The 13,846-nt window shown below is 45.1% G+C and overlaps 1 long non-coding RNA gene across 3 annotated transcripts; it reads right to left on the minus strand.

The window, feature by feature from the left end:
* Positions 1–5,814: 5,814 nt before the first annotated feature.
* On the minus strand, positions 5,815–13,846 carry Gm35028. Of its 3 annotated transcripts, none has more exons than XR_380291.3 (3): positions 13,361–13,846; positions 7,130–7,281; positions 5,815–6,087 (listed from the first exon to the last, which is right to left on the minus strand). It is a non-coding gene; the product is annotated as a predicted gene, 35028 (long non-coding RNA). The 3 variants fall into 3 exon arrangements; XR_380290.4 differs by lacking the exon at positions 13,361–13,846 and adding an exon at positions 9,775–10,188; XR_380289.4 differs by lacking the exon at positions 13,361–13,846 and adding an exon at positions 9,578–10,184.

Below are 13,846 nucleotides of genomic sequence, written 5' to 3' on the forward strand. Positions count from 1 at the left end.
TGTTCCGCCCTGGGATTATCAGCCAAGGAGCAAGTGAGGCAGGAACCTTGGTGGCAGCCTCCACCCATGGAGAGCTAGCGTTACATCACATCCATGGGGGAGTTTCTGTGGAACCAGAATGGATGAGTTTCTTGCATCTGCTGCCTGGTGTTTCTTAAGCCAAAGCGAACGCAGACCCCAGGAAATCTTATCTGGCGTTTCCTTCTGAAAGCCAGTATCACTGGATGTGCAGCAGTTCTTAAAGAGATGCCTTCAGACAAACCATCAGGAACTCTTGGGCCTCATCCAAAGTCTTCTCAGCCAGGTTTTCTGAGAGCAAGGCCCAGAAATCTGTGATCAGCCTGAGGCTGTACACAAACTCACCCATGTCTAAGAGCTACTGTTGTGTGAGAGCAGTCAGACATGTCCCTTAGGCCACTTCTTTCCTCCATTGCTATCAAACCTACCTTCTGATCTCTCTTAACCACCCCCCCCCAAAGAAAGCATACTGTCTGCCACCAAAAATATCTACTATCCCATCGCTTCAAGTTTCCAGAAGTGTTGGTTGGGAACTTCAGACAAAGAGGGATGATATGGAGCTAAACTACCAAACTCCTTTGCTTTATATCTCCTAATTAAAAATCCACATGGCTGTGGGGGAGATGGCTCAATTGGTGAGTGTCTGCCTTGCCGGCATGAGGACACAAAACCCACGTTTAGTGTGTGTATGTTTGTGTGTGTGTGTGTGTGTGTGTTAGCATAGGCTTGTAATCCCAATGCTCTTGAGGTAGACATAGGTAGGTGGTTGAGACTCCATAGTCAGCCAACCTACCTTACTTGACAAGTTCCAGACTAGTGAAGACCCTGTGTCAACAAAAATGCCTGAGCCTGAGGAACAACATTCAAGGCTATCTATCCTTTGACTACCATACACACCTATACATGTGCATGCATGCACTTGAGCATGGCAGTGGTGTGTGTGGGGGTGGGGGAGAGCTGGACACGTACAAGCCATATCTCTTCAACCTCTAGCTAGCCTAAATTATGCCAGAGAAGGAAGTTGAGGTCTGATGCTAGGCACAGGCTTCCATCGAGGGTAACTCTCCCCCAGCAAGGCCAGCTACAGCCTGGATAACCATCCGACTTCCCATTTATGGTGAGTGCCCATGGTTAGGGTTGGGCAGGGGACAGAACCCTAGGATGCCTTCCTTTCATCAGTGGCCCTCAGTCAGGGTCACATCTATTCTTCAGAGGTGTCCTTACACTAAGCTTCAGTGAATTCGAGGCAGAAGCTCAGTCACCTGGCAGTTCTGATATTGTACCCTCTCTGTTTCCGGGATTTTCCAAGACCCAGGAAAAGGGACCACCTTTGTTAAGTCAAGGACAGTTGTGGGTGTGGGGGCGGGGTGGGTCATGGTGGGTGAAGAAGAGAAAAAGACTGACTATGCTTTTGTTTTTATTAGGATTTTTGGTTGGGGGGGGCGGGGAGGGGGCGTTGAGACAGTATGAGTCACTGTAAAGCCCTGACTGGCCTAGAACTCACTATGCAGACCAGACTGACTTTAAACTCACAGATATCTGCCTGTCTCTGCCTTCTGAGTGATGGGATCGAGGCATGACACATCTGGCTGCTATGCAGCTTTTCTTACAGGACAGAAGTAAAAGGTTCCACAAAGATAATCCTTCCTAAGTTTCCAAGCCAGTTGCCCTTGGTGCTCAGAATAGATGCCAACTTTTCTCAGTGAATGAGTGTAAAACAAAGCAAAGCTCCCTGCTCCCAGACACCCTGCTCTCTATAGAGCACTTGCAGCAGGTTTTTTACATGCTAAGTGCAGATGTGGACTTAAGCTTTTTCTTCAGATGCTAAGTGGGCTTTCTACCTTATTCTTTCTGTCTCTCCCAAATCCATTACCAACACTAAAACTACTTAAAATACACATTATTTGTAGGACTGCCACTGAAAGGCAGTGTCACCCGAGTTCTCCCCATACCACAGTATTAACTTGGCTTTTTCATGGCGCCATATTCTGTCCCCTTTCTCTTTCCCACGTTCTGTGCATCCCTGTGAGCAGAGATGTCATGGCTGTTCCTCTGAAGTCTTCTTCGCTGGAACAAAATCGTATGCTAAGTACTAGATTATTCTGATGAAATGAACTTTGAACAGGGCTTAGAAGTTTCAGTAACATTCCCTGAAGCAATAATTGAGGAGAGAGACAGAGACAGAGAAGGGGCAGAAGTGGCTTCTCCTCTTCTCTCTGATGGAGAGACAGAAAGACAGAAAGGAAGAAACAGAGACAGAAATATAGAGAGAGACGGGGAGGGGAGAGAGAGAGAGAGAGAGAGAGAGAGAGAGAGAGAGAGAGAGAGTTACTGTTGCTGACACTCATTTCCTGTGGAGTAGAGAGTTTCCCATCTTCTAGCCACACCTAATGCTGCAGTCCTACCTGTTTACCTGCTTGCTCTGCTCTGCTCGACAGCATCCCCAGGTAACTTCCTGCCTGTGGGCACACTAATGCATATTCTGTAAGACAGAATCTAAAACTCAGTCCACTCAAAAGCAGCAGGGCTTTTTTGGTTTTGTTTGTTTGTGAGATAGGACCTCTCTCTATGTATCCCTGGTTGGCCTGGAACTCACTATGCAGACCAGGCTGGCCTTGAACTCACAGAGATCCTCCTGCTTCTGACTCCCAGCACTAGCATTAAGGCCATTTACCACCATGGCTGGTATGGTCTGGTTCATTTCGCAGACATGGAATAAACCTAACTCATGATGCCTCTATCTGGTTCCTTTCCCTTTAGTAAAAATATTTTTATAATCCAGGAAATAAAGTACTTTTATGCAGAAAGGGAGGAACCTTTGTACACAGTCTGGGCCCTCCAAAGAGACTATGAATTTTTCATTGTATGCAACATGAGCATTGGCCCTGGTCACTTCAGCTCTGGTTGGAACCGGGTTGAACCCTTCTCGACTTTGCAACTCCTAAAGACCTCGTTTAACAAATTTCATAACCCGCGAGCCTGTCACTTGGTGACGTCAAAGTACAGATACTGAACCTGGTTTAAGAGATGAATGTCTGTCTTGTCTTTGGGATAACTCACATGCAAATATAAAACCTGGCCATCCAGAGATCCCGGGGACTGAGTCATTCCCCTCCAGTTACTGCCACCAGCATCTTTCAGAAATAAAACTAACCATTGTGTGTAAGAATTCCGTAAGGAGGCTAGGAGCCTCTTCGCAGTGTTGGAGTTGATCATGGTCTGTTTTACTTTTGGCGACTTTAAGATGGTGATGTCTCTTGGTGTTGGGAAGCTGTGGCTAGGGTCATTGTCTCCCACACTAAACTGCCTCCTCCTGCTCCCTAGCCTCAGGACAGTCAGTGGCTGCCTGCGTCTTTCCTCTGGCTCTGTTGTTTGATCTGTTTCCTGCCTGTTGTGGACTGTGAATGGAGCAGATCCTCTAGGATTTCTTACAAGGAACACACAGAGTTTAAGAGACTCTAAATGAGCCTCAACCCACATGCTCTGTTAGCACTGGGTCCCATGAACCCTTCCTGCGTTCATGAGCTGGCAGAAGGTTTTTATCGATGTGACAGGATTCTTTGAAGATGACCTTTGCACCACATCTTATCCCCATGTTTCTTTGTCACTCATCAATACTGTAGTGTTGTCCACCTCAGACTTCACCACAGGAAGCAATGGCCAAACTCGAAGACAGCAAAGTGTGGGAAGAAGTTTCCATCCGCAGATCCCCAGCTCTCAGTGGATGATGATGATGATGATGATGATGATGTGTGTGTGTGTGTGTGTGTGTGTGTGTGTGAAATGGACAGAGGCAGTTAAAGAGGGCAGGACTTCCCAACAATGCAGACCAAGGAGCTAGATACCTCCTTGGAAATGGGGGCAAGGATATGGGTGTTGGGGATTGTGCAAGTCAGTGATCCCAAAGCCCCTGACAAGCAGGAATTCCTATGTGAAGACAAAAGAGTGAGGTCCCACGATAAGAGTATATTTCTAGGCTGAAGAGATGGCTCACCGGTTAAGAGCACTGGCTGCTCTTCCAGAAGTCATGAGTTCAAATCCCAGCACCCACGTCGTGGCTCAGAATCATCTGTAATGGGGTCTGATGACCTCTTATGTCATGCAGGCATATATGCAAATAGGGCAATCATATACATAGACAAATACATCTGTAGAAAGTGAAAGAGTATATACCCTTTCTCTTTTTACTTTACAGAAAAGAGAAAAAAATACCTTAATAATGATCGTCTTGCTATATAATAAATTATAATTAGATATCTTTTATTTGTATTTCTGTATGTCTTCACACATGGATATGCACTCTGTGCATGCACAAGTCCTCCAAAGTCAGAAGAAGGTATCAGATGTGATAGAGCTGCAGTTACAGGGGGACGTGAGCCACCACGTGGGCACTGGGAACTGAACCTGGGTCTCTGCAAGCTAAGAAAGTGCTCTTACCTGCTTTCTCCAACGCCTAGATAATAATGTTTACCTATGACAACATCTAAAAATTTCATGTTAAAATACCTTTTTAATTAAATAATCATAATTTACTGCTAAGAACTTTGCTAAATAATAAGATATGAGCATGGAGAAGAAAAGAAAGAAGCTATAGTGTCTTTTGTAAAACAACCATTGCCTAAAGCAAGACCCAATGTGAATACTGATAGGCCTTCAGTAATATGCTAACATCTGTCAAATTAAAACACAGAGGAATGAACGGGATGGTGAGGACAGTCATGGGAACTGAGCCAACCAAGGAGTCCTTCCAGGTTGACATGGAGCAGGGAAAGCTCCCTGTCCTCTGGAGCTGTGTGTGCCCGTGTGTGAATGTACACATATATAGATATGTATGCATATGTGCATCCAGACACATGCATGGGGAGGGAAGAGGTCAACTCTCTTTCTCAAAATTGCTTTCTCTTGTAGGGAGCCAGCAAAATTCTGAGAGAACTGTGGTGTTGCCTTGGGCATAGTTATGTCAAGGTCCCCATTGCCTCAGCCCCCTGGGAGTACAAGGCCTTCCCTGGTGAGTCTCAGAGGGATGGCAAGTCCTTCCTCTGTTCTGAGTGTGGATGTTGATAGTATGTGCTGGAAACGTCCACTCTAGGTTTCCCCTCCCAGATGTTTGCAATCTGCAGGCTGCTCCTACAGAGATTAGCTAAACCCACCTCCTCATTCAGCTGTATGCAATGACCCAACCTCCCTATTGGATTGTATAGAATAAACATACCAAGTTTCTGGGGTGTTGTTTCTTCATCAGGGAGCCCAGGCCACCGAATGCCAGTTTTTCGGTGTGTCTGTGTTCTTTAGTGTCTGCTCTTTCTGCCTTCCCCTGCCACTCCAGTTAGGTCAGGTCCTGGAGCTGTACAAGGATATGCCATCTGACACTGTATTTTTTTGAGACAAGATTTCCTTTCAGTACACCCCACTCAATTCAGCTAGCCTGGCTGACAGCAAGCCTCGGGGATCCTTCTGTCTCTGCCTCCCCAGCAATGGGTTACATGTTCAGGAACATGACATCAGTGCTGGGGACCTGAACTCAAGATCTTCTGCTTAGAAGACCAGCAACACTTTACCAGCTGAGCTGCCTCCTCAGCCCATGAGACTCTTCCTTAATGTGTTCAAATAGTCCTTCAGGGAAGCAGAAGGAAATGAGGGTAGGCCAAAGCAGGGGGCCAGAGACTCCTTGAGGGAGCAGCGAGCCTGCTGACCTTTTCTTCAGTTTTATGAGCTCAGTGAAACACAGGCTTACCAGGCAAGGAAGTGTGGTCTCGAGTTGTTAAACTCCAGGTTTGGTAAATGAAAGGACAAGCCTTGAAGGTGTGTCATTAGTGATTTAGAGGTACAGTTTTTCTCCCCAACTGTTGGTTGACTCATTTCCAAAGACAAGCTGCAGAACCCTTGAGTTGTGGCTAGAGACAACGAGCAGGGATTAGCTTTTGTAGGTGCCCACACCTTATTCACCAAGACCTGGGGCACTGGACATAGGCTAGGCCTTTCACTGCAGTCAGTAAAAGGCAAACAGAAAGAAAGCCTTTTGCTTCTACGAGGATGGAGAGTCCCTCTTCCTTCTGCTGAACTTCCGGGCTGTCAAAACAGGAGAAAACAACATGGTTGGTGGTTTTCATTGTAAACACCCAGCTCCAAACAAACAGCTCAGTTCGTTAAGCAGTTGGATGACCCATTTTGACTCATGCATGGAAATTCCACTGCAAACAGCAGGAGGAATTAGATGAGGGCTAAGTCAAATCAGGTGTCTGTGGACATGGGCGGGGAAGGGGGAGAGCAATGATTCACAGCAGGACTGAGATAAGTCTCATCCTGCTGAACTCCAAGTGGTCCAGAGTCCATTTTCTGAAGTCATTATGAAAAAGAAAATTCATTTGGGTAAATAGAAAGTAAACTTCATCAGAGCTGCATAAATGACATTTCCCACAAGAAGCTGAAGGTCAGAGCCCAGGAGGGAAAGGCCTTTGCCAGTCCAACTAGTGGGCAATATGTCTGCAGTCTTCATTACACAGACCAGGTTCACAGGAAGAGTAAAAAAATGAGGCCATTGGGCTTCATTTTATATATATATATAGTGTGTGTATGTGTGTGTGTGTGTGTGTGTATTAGTTCAGAGTTGGGCCTGGTTGTGCATACCTAGACTCCCAGGACCTGGGAGGAAGGAACAAGACCATCAAGAGTTCAAGGCTAGCTCCACCTAAATAGCAAGTTTGAGGCTAGCTTGGGTATGTGACATTCTATCTCTCAAAACAAAACAATACCACCAACTAAAAACAATAAAGGAAACAAAAAAATATTAATTTGAAAACAACAAATCAAAGAAAAACCTAAAAATTATTGCAAATGCTGAGTTTTCCCCCCTGTATTAAAAAGAGATAGTTGTCAGTTGTCCTTATTGACTTTCTTGTATATAGTTTTCACATGTGAGACTGTAGGAACATATATATCATATATACATATGATATATATATATAAAACCTACTGTGGATAAAGATTAATACAAGGTATGTTCCAAGGTTTGAGGCTGAGATTTCTGTATTGAACTTGACCCATGATGGGAGGTTAGGTAGCTTCAAGGGTGTCAGTCTCCGCAGGCAGGGAGGTTTGTGCAGTCACTTACCTCCTCTCGGGCAGGAGGGAGACTCCTGAAAACCTGTTTGAGCCACCTGTCCTTCTGAGTCCTAAGGCTGACGTGTTGGACTGTCCTCACTGGCTTCAGTCAGCTGTGGCAGTTTAACCATTGTGAGTGCTCTTGTCAACAGTCCCAGGGAGCTGTGAAGAGGTGGGCATACTGTAAACAGTGTGCCAGGCTCCACGTTGGTGCTCAGGGTGGAGACCAGCTTTACTCCTGAACCTGATGTGTGTGTGTCAAGTCACAGTTGCCAAGGCCTGGCAACTGGAGGGAGGAGGTGGGGGAAATCCCCAGGGCCTCTTCAACCTCAGAGATCCTGAAAGGCCAGAAGTGCTTCCATAGGTTTGCTGGACAGGTGAGGAATGTCTTATGTCCACGAAGAAGCAGGAGAGTCACTGGAAGTTTCAGGCCAACCTAGTGTTACTACATAAGTGAGCTGCAGGCCAGCCAGGACTGCACACTGAGACCCTGTCTCAAAAAATAAGTAAAACCAATCCAGGTGTGGTGGCCACGCCTTTAATCCCAGCACTTGGGAGGCAGAGGCAGACAGATCTCTGTGAGTTGGAGGCCAGCCTGGTCTACAGATTGAGTTCCAGGACAGCCAGGGCTGTTACACAAAGAAACCCTGTCCAGAAAAACCAAACACCAAAACAAACAATCTAAAAACTGAAACTAAACAAACAAATCAACAAAACCAACCAACTAGCAAATCAGCAACAGCAAGAAAGCCAAGTCTGATAAACTGCTAGAGCATCCTAGAGTAAGCCAGCAGGAAGACAGAAACCAGGGAACAGTTTCCATTTTGGGCAGGAGCCAGGGCTGTTCAGTGCCTGCTGCCACCAGTCTCCAGGCAAGAAAAGCCACCTAAAGGGCCACAGGCAACACAGTTCATAGGGAAGGAAGACTGTTACCAGCTTTGCAGTGCCCCCATATCCTCCTCCTTTGTACAATCGAGTTTGAACTGGTAATCTACCTTCTGCACCATTCACTATAACATTACAACACCCCACCCCCATCCTGCTTTTCATTCCAAAAACATCAGATTGGAACTGACCCAAAGAAGACAGGGCACAAAGGAGCGCCCCCCCCCGCCCCCCGCCCAAGGTCTAGTGAAGAGAATCCTCCATTCCTTAAGCCTCTATGGAAAAACATCCAGTTTGTCTTTCACCAGTTCCCAGTGTTGAGAGCCAGCCAGAGACTGGAGCACATTTTAGATAGTATTTTAGGTGTGTGTGTAGGTGTATGGTGTGTATGTGTGTGTGGTGTATGGTGTGTGTGTAGTGTGAGTGTGTGTGGTATGTGTGTGGTGTGTGTGTGTGGTATATAGTGTAGTGTGTGTGTGTGTGTGTGTGTGTGTGTGTGGTGTGTGTGTGTGTGTGGTATATAGTATGTGGTGTGTGTGTGGTATATAGTGTGTAGTGTGTGTGGTTGTGTGGTGTGTGTGTGTGGTGTGTGTTTGTGGTGTGTATGTGTGTGTGATATGTGTGTGTAGTGTGTGTGTAGTGTTGGTGTGTGTGTGTGTGTAAACACCTCCCACTGTTCACCCTCTGCTTCTCCCTTGATCAGAGGCCCTAAAATTCTTCTGATTTTTACATATCTGCTCACATATCATCCACGCAGGGGTTTGAGGTAAAGCTCAGATGTAGACCCTTTGCTTAGCTTGTGCAAGGTCCTGGGTTTGAGCCTCCAGCACTGCACAAAGAACATATCTAATGTATATGTGGCACTTTGCAAATAGCCTGCTATCTTTTCCTTCCACGAATGGAAGCAGGGTGTGCACACGCCAATCAATATACAGTTGCTTTTCTTTACCCCGTAGTCCTTGTATTTGGAAATAGTCCATGTTAACAGAGGGAGAATGTACTAAAATTCTCAATAATGGTTGATGTCCCACTACGTACCCAATAGTTATTTATCTAGCCACTTTTCTAGTTAGCCGGCAGGCATTTGAATGGTTTCCAGAAGGCAGTCGTAGCAAGTTACTGAAACAAATGTCTCTTGTATCAAAGACAGTGTCTTGTCAGTGTGTTGCCAGTTCATTGACATGTGTCTTTTCCACGAGACTGTAAATGCCAGGAGACCTGGACCAGGCACCATTGTACTGTGATTGCTAACGCAAGAAGCGGCAGCCTGCACATAGTTTGTATCTTATACTATTGGGTGAATGAACTAAAACTCTTCAGCCATGCCAATGACCCTTTAGAGAGAAGCGGATAGTGTTTGAAAGGTTAACAGACCTGCCAGGTCTCACAGAGATCTGGCCAGTTAAAGTAAACACCAATAAAATCAATTAAGTGGGTAAAAATAAAGTCAGTAATTAGAATTAATTCTTAAAAGGAGAATATTTTCCCAACATTGCCAGGCACATCAGAAATGATACTCTCATTGGCTAGCCCAGCAAGAAGAGAAAATGGCCACTCAGGAAAAGTCTGTCACCTTGGGAGGCAGGCAGATGTCCCCAGCTTTTGGAATTCCATTTTGTATTGCTTCCAGTTCTCAGAAACCCTCTGTGTCAGGATCACCTGAGGAACCTGGCTGGCTAGTAGGTCTTTCCTCTCAGTAAGGAACCTAGTGTAGCCCAGAAGACAAAAAGAAGAGAGGATGAAGGAGACAGAACCCGGAGGAGAAAGCACCTCTGACCATGTGAGCCCATGACCACGTGTCCGCTCAGGAGTGAATCAGGAAGCCTAGGGAAGGAGTGGGAGACTCTAATCCTGCCACCTCAGCTGCAGTGGGTGATCCACGGACGGAATGCTCCTTTGTTAACAAACAAGGAGGGTGTTGTTATCACAATACCTAATGAGCACTCATTATAATCGGGTAGGGCAAAATGTGTGGTCTGATTGGTGGCCCTCAAAACAATTATGTTGACATCTCATAGCTTAAAGATAGGGCTCTAGGTTTCGCAACCCTGCACCCCTAAAAAACAGAAAGAGATTTTCATACATACACACCAGTGTTGCATGAATCTCTATGACTCTCGTTCATGGATTTCCAAGATCCCCACCTATGGTGACTCCCCTGCTGACACACCCTTCTCTCTTTGTTTTGAGGGAGTAAGTTTCCTTTGCCCTCAAGGGAAAGGGAAGGGGAAAAGGATTTGATAGCTTCTTTCTTTCTTTCTTTCTTTCTTTCTTTCTTTCTTTCTTTCTTTCTTTCTTCCTCCCTCCCTCTCTCCCTCCCTCCCTCCCTCCCTCCCTCTCTCTCTCTCTCTCTCTCTCTCTTTCTTTCTTTCTTTCTTTCTTTCTTTCTTTCTTTCTTTCTTTCTCTTTCTCTCTCTCTTTCTCTTTCTTTCTTTCTCTCTCTCTTTCTTTCTTTCTCTTTCTCTCTCTCTTTCTCTCTTTCTCTCTCTCTCTTTCTTTCTTTCTTTCTCTTTCTCTCTCTTTCTTTCTCTCTTTCTCTCTTTCTTTCTTTCTTTCTTTCTTTCTCTTTCTCTCTCTTTCTCTCTTTCTTTCTCTCTTTCTTTCTTTCTTTCTTTCTTTCTTTCTTTCTCTTTCTCTCTCTCTCTTTCTTTCTCTCTCTCTCTTTCTCTCTTTCTTTCTCTCTCTCTTTCTTTCTCTCTCTCTTTCTTTCTCTCTCTCTTTCTTTTTTTCCCTCTTCTATTCTTTTCTCTATATTGACATGCAAAGCTGGTCCGTGGGATTAGGAACACTCTCCTACTTCATTCATCTCATCCTCAGATTCACAGGCAGGAAAAGGACACTCGAACACAGCACAGGGAAGAGGAAGTCTGGATGCCACACAGCTCTGAAACGCAGGGGCCAATGGAGAAGTGTAATTATCCAAGGCTGCAGTTTGATCCGGGATGGAGGCTGACAGTCCTCAGCCTGAGTGCAGTGCCCTGGAATCCAAGTGGCTACTGAAATAGTTCACATTGCAAGTCCCTGGCTCACCTCAAAGTGCTGGCAGCAACCCCATACCAAGGCCCACCTGGGTACTCGTGGCCCTGACCCACAGGGCAGAGAGCCACGTGCTGAGTCATCGGTTCCTTCAAAGCTGAGCCAGGAGTTACAGGGCTAGGCCACCTGGTTTTCTTTTGCTCTCTTGACCAAAACACCAGGGAGAGCTGAGTGGCTGGACCAGAGCACCACAAGATGATGCTTCCGTGGTCCTTTTGAGCTTGAGTACATCTTTATTAAGATGAGCAACAAGCTTTTAACTTGTTGGTTTGTAGGAATGGACGCAGAGGTCACCTGGGTGACTTGAGGCATTTTACAGGTGTGAAGCGGTGGCATGTTTTGCTCAAGTCATCCAGCTGGCCAAACCAGTAGCAAACCAAGTCTCTTGGTCACCTGCTCTCTAACGTCCCCAGGTAGAGTACTCTTCCATCTCCGGACACCAGCAGCTTTTGACCACTCTCCTTTTCAGAGTACATCCTTTTGAAGTAAAATAATGTCTGGTGCCAATGATTTTAGGCTTCCTTCTGATACAGTGGGCTGGTCTCCATTTCAGTGAGAGATGGGCTATGTGATGTTGGAAAACACAAAATCAAGTCAGTGCTTTGTTGTGGAAACACAAACTCGTGTCGGTGAAGAGCCACACAGTGACAACACTGGCTAGCCACACCTGAGTCACTCCTGTCAGGACAGTGTCAGCGGAAGACACAGACAATCCTGCCAATGGTTGAGGCTACTGTAGTCTTGTCCCATTGGGTTAGAATGTTAAGAAGAATATGGAATTTTCTACTAGACAGCTGACCCTAAATAATGTCGGAATGTACATTATTCACAGTACATGAGACCCAGATGAACATATGTAATGATACTTTCGAAAATCTGAAAAATTAAAAGCTATACAGTCAAAGCTGGGCATTAGTCTTTTAAAATAAATTTGATCTCCTTTAGCAGATTATTAATGTAACTACTTTATTTAAAAAATACCAATGACATGAATCAAATTATACTCTGCACTCAGTCCCCTCCACCACCACCACCTTCCCCGCCCCGCCCCCCCGCCCCGCCTCCAAACAGGTGATTCTTTGAGGTTAAGGTGCTGCTCTTGTTCATACCCAGTCTTCCATCTAGCCTGCCCCATCACCTACAGTGTGACAACAGGCAGGCGATAAGTGTTCCTTGGATGAGCGAATGAGTGAACAGACTAAAAGAGCCAGAGTGCTCTTTTGTTACTGGGTGACAAGCACATAACTTGAGTCAAAATAAAATGAAAGGACCTGAAGGCCGGTGTCCTTATGTAGGTGCTAATAGGATTTAGGTCTATGAGGGGCAGTAAGGAGGGTTTCCTAAACAGTTTCTCTTGGGGTAAAATGAGTTCCAAACACATCACACTGTGTCAAATATATGTTGTGGATCCTTCCTAAACTTTTTCACTTGGTAATTCATTACAAAATATAGTAGGCTTCAGTCTATATTATAAGCTTTCTCATTCCAAAGGTCTCCTCCCCTCACCCCACCCCCACCCCCTTTGATCTTCTCAGACGGAGAAAGTGTTGGGCATAATATAGAAAGACTTTGGTCACAGTAAGTGTGATATTAAGTTACTCAAGAATATTTTTGGAGTGGCTTGGAAGATAGCTTGGTGGGTTGGGTTCTCAGTAGCTACATGGAAGTCTCTAACCATTTTTGACTCCAGTTCCAGGGGATCTGACACCCTCTTCTGACCTCCACGGACATCAGAAACCTATGTGGATACATACACACAGGCAAAACACTCATACACATAAAATTCAAATACATAAATCTTTTTTTTTAAATGTTTTGCACCAGGCATTGGTAGCATGTGCCTTTGAGCTCAGTACTGAGGAGGTAGACTGTGGAAGAGCTCTGTGAGTTTGAGGAAAGTCTGGTCTATAGAGAGTGAGTTCCAGGACAGCCAGAGCTACACAAAGAAACCATGCTTCAACCACCTCCTCCCCCCAATTATTATTATTATTATTATTATTATTATTATTATTATTATTTTGAGCAGGTCTGGTGATACATTGGGCTACTGACTCAGACGGATTTTAAGTTCAAGACCAACCTAGGTCAGTTAGCAAGACCCTATCTCAAAAATAAATAAATAAATAAATAAATAATAAAAATAGATAAAATAAATAGCACTTGTCAGGCATGTATGAGGCTCAGGTTCAATCCTCAGTTATATATATATATATATAAATTTTTTTTATATGCACCATTGTTGTTTCCCTAAAGTATCTAAGTTATTTATCTGTTTCTGGGTCTCTTTACCGTACAAGCGAAATGGACATAATAGACGTACCTTAAGGGGCATCTGTGCGGAGACACGAACGCCAGCCACGCTGTTCATTCCTATCGCTGATCACAGAAGCCAGAGTTAAGGTTCATTTTTACTTTCTGTTTCTTCTACTGGAACCGTGCCATTTTCAATGAATACTACGGAGGCAAAACAGGCATGCCTCATGAATCAGGCGCTCTTTGGAACCTTAATCTCTTGCTTTCTTCATCTACCTCATACAGGAAACAAACCAAAGAAGGGGAGGCAAGAGTGGACAAAAAGGCACCCCAAGGACTGCTAGGCTAATCTCTAGAAAGCTCATCAGTAAGCAGGGTGGTCAGCTAGTTCAGTGTACTTTACAGGGGTTGTGACACGCTTGGAGTGTGACTTGTAACATGTTCTTGTAGTTTATTTCCCTAGGGTTTCTCCTTATGCGTCTCAGAGTAGGATGCGTATTGTAAAAAACCTCCGAGCTTTGTTCTGTGCTGGGCGGAACTCTGTTCTATTGAA

This window comes from Mus musculus, chromosome 10, assembly GCF_000001635.26.
Source record: "Mus musculus strain C57BL/6J chromosome 10, GRCm38.p6 C57BL/6J".
NCBI lineage: Eukaryota > Metazoa > Chordata > Mammalia > Rodentia > Muridae > Mus > Mus musculus.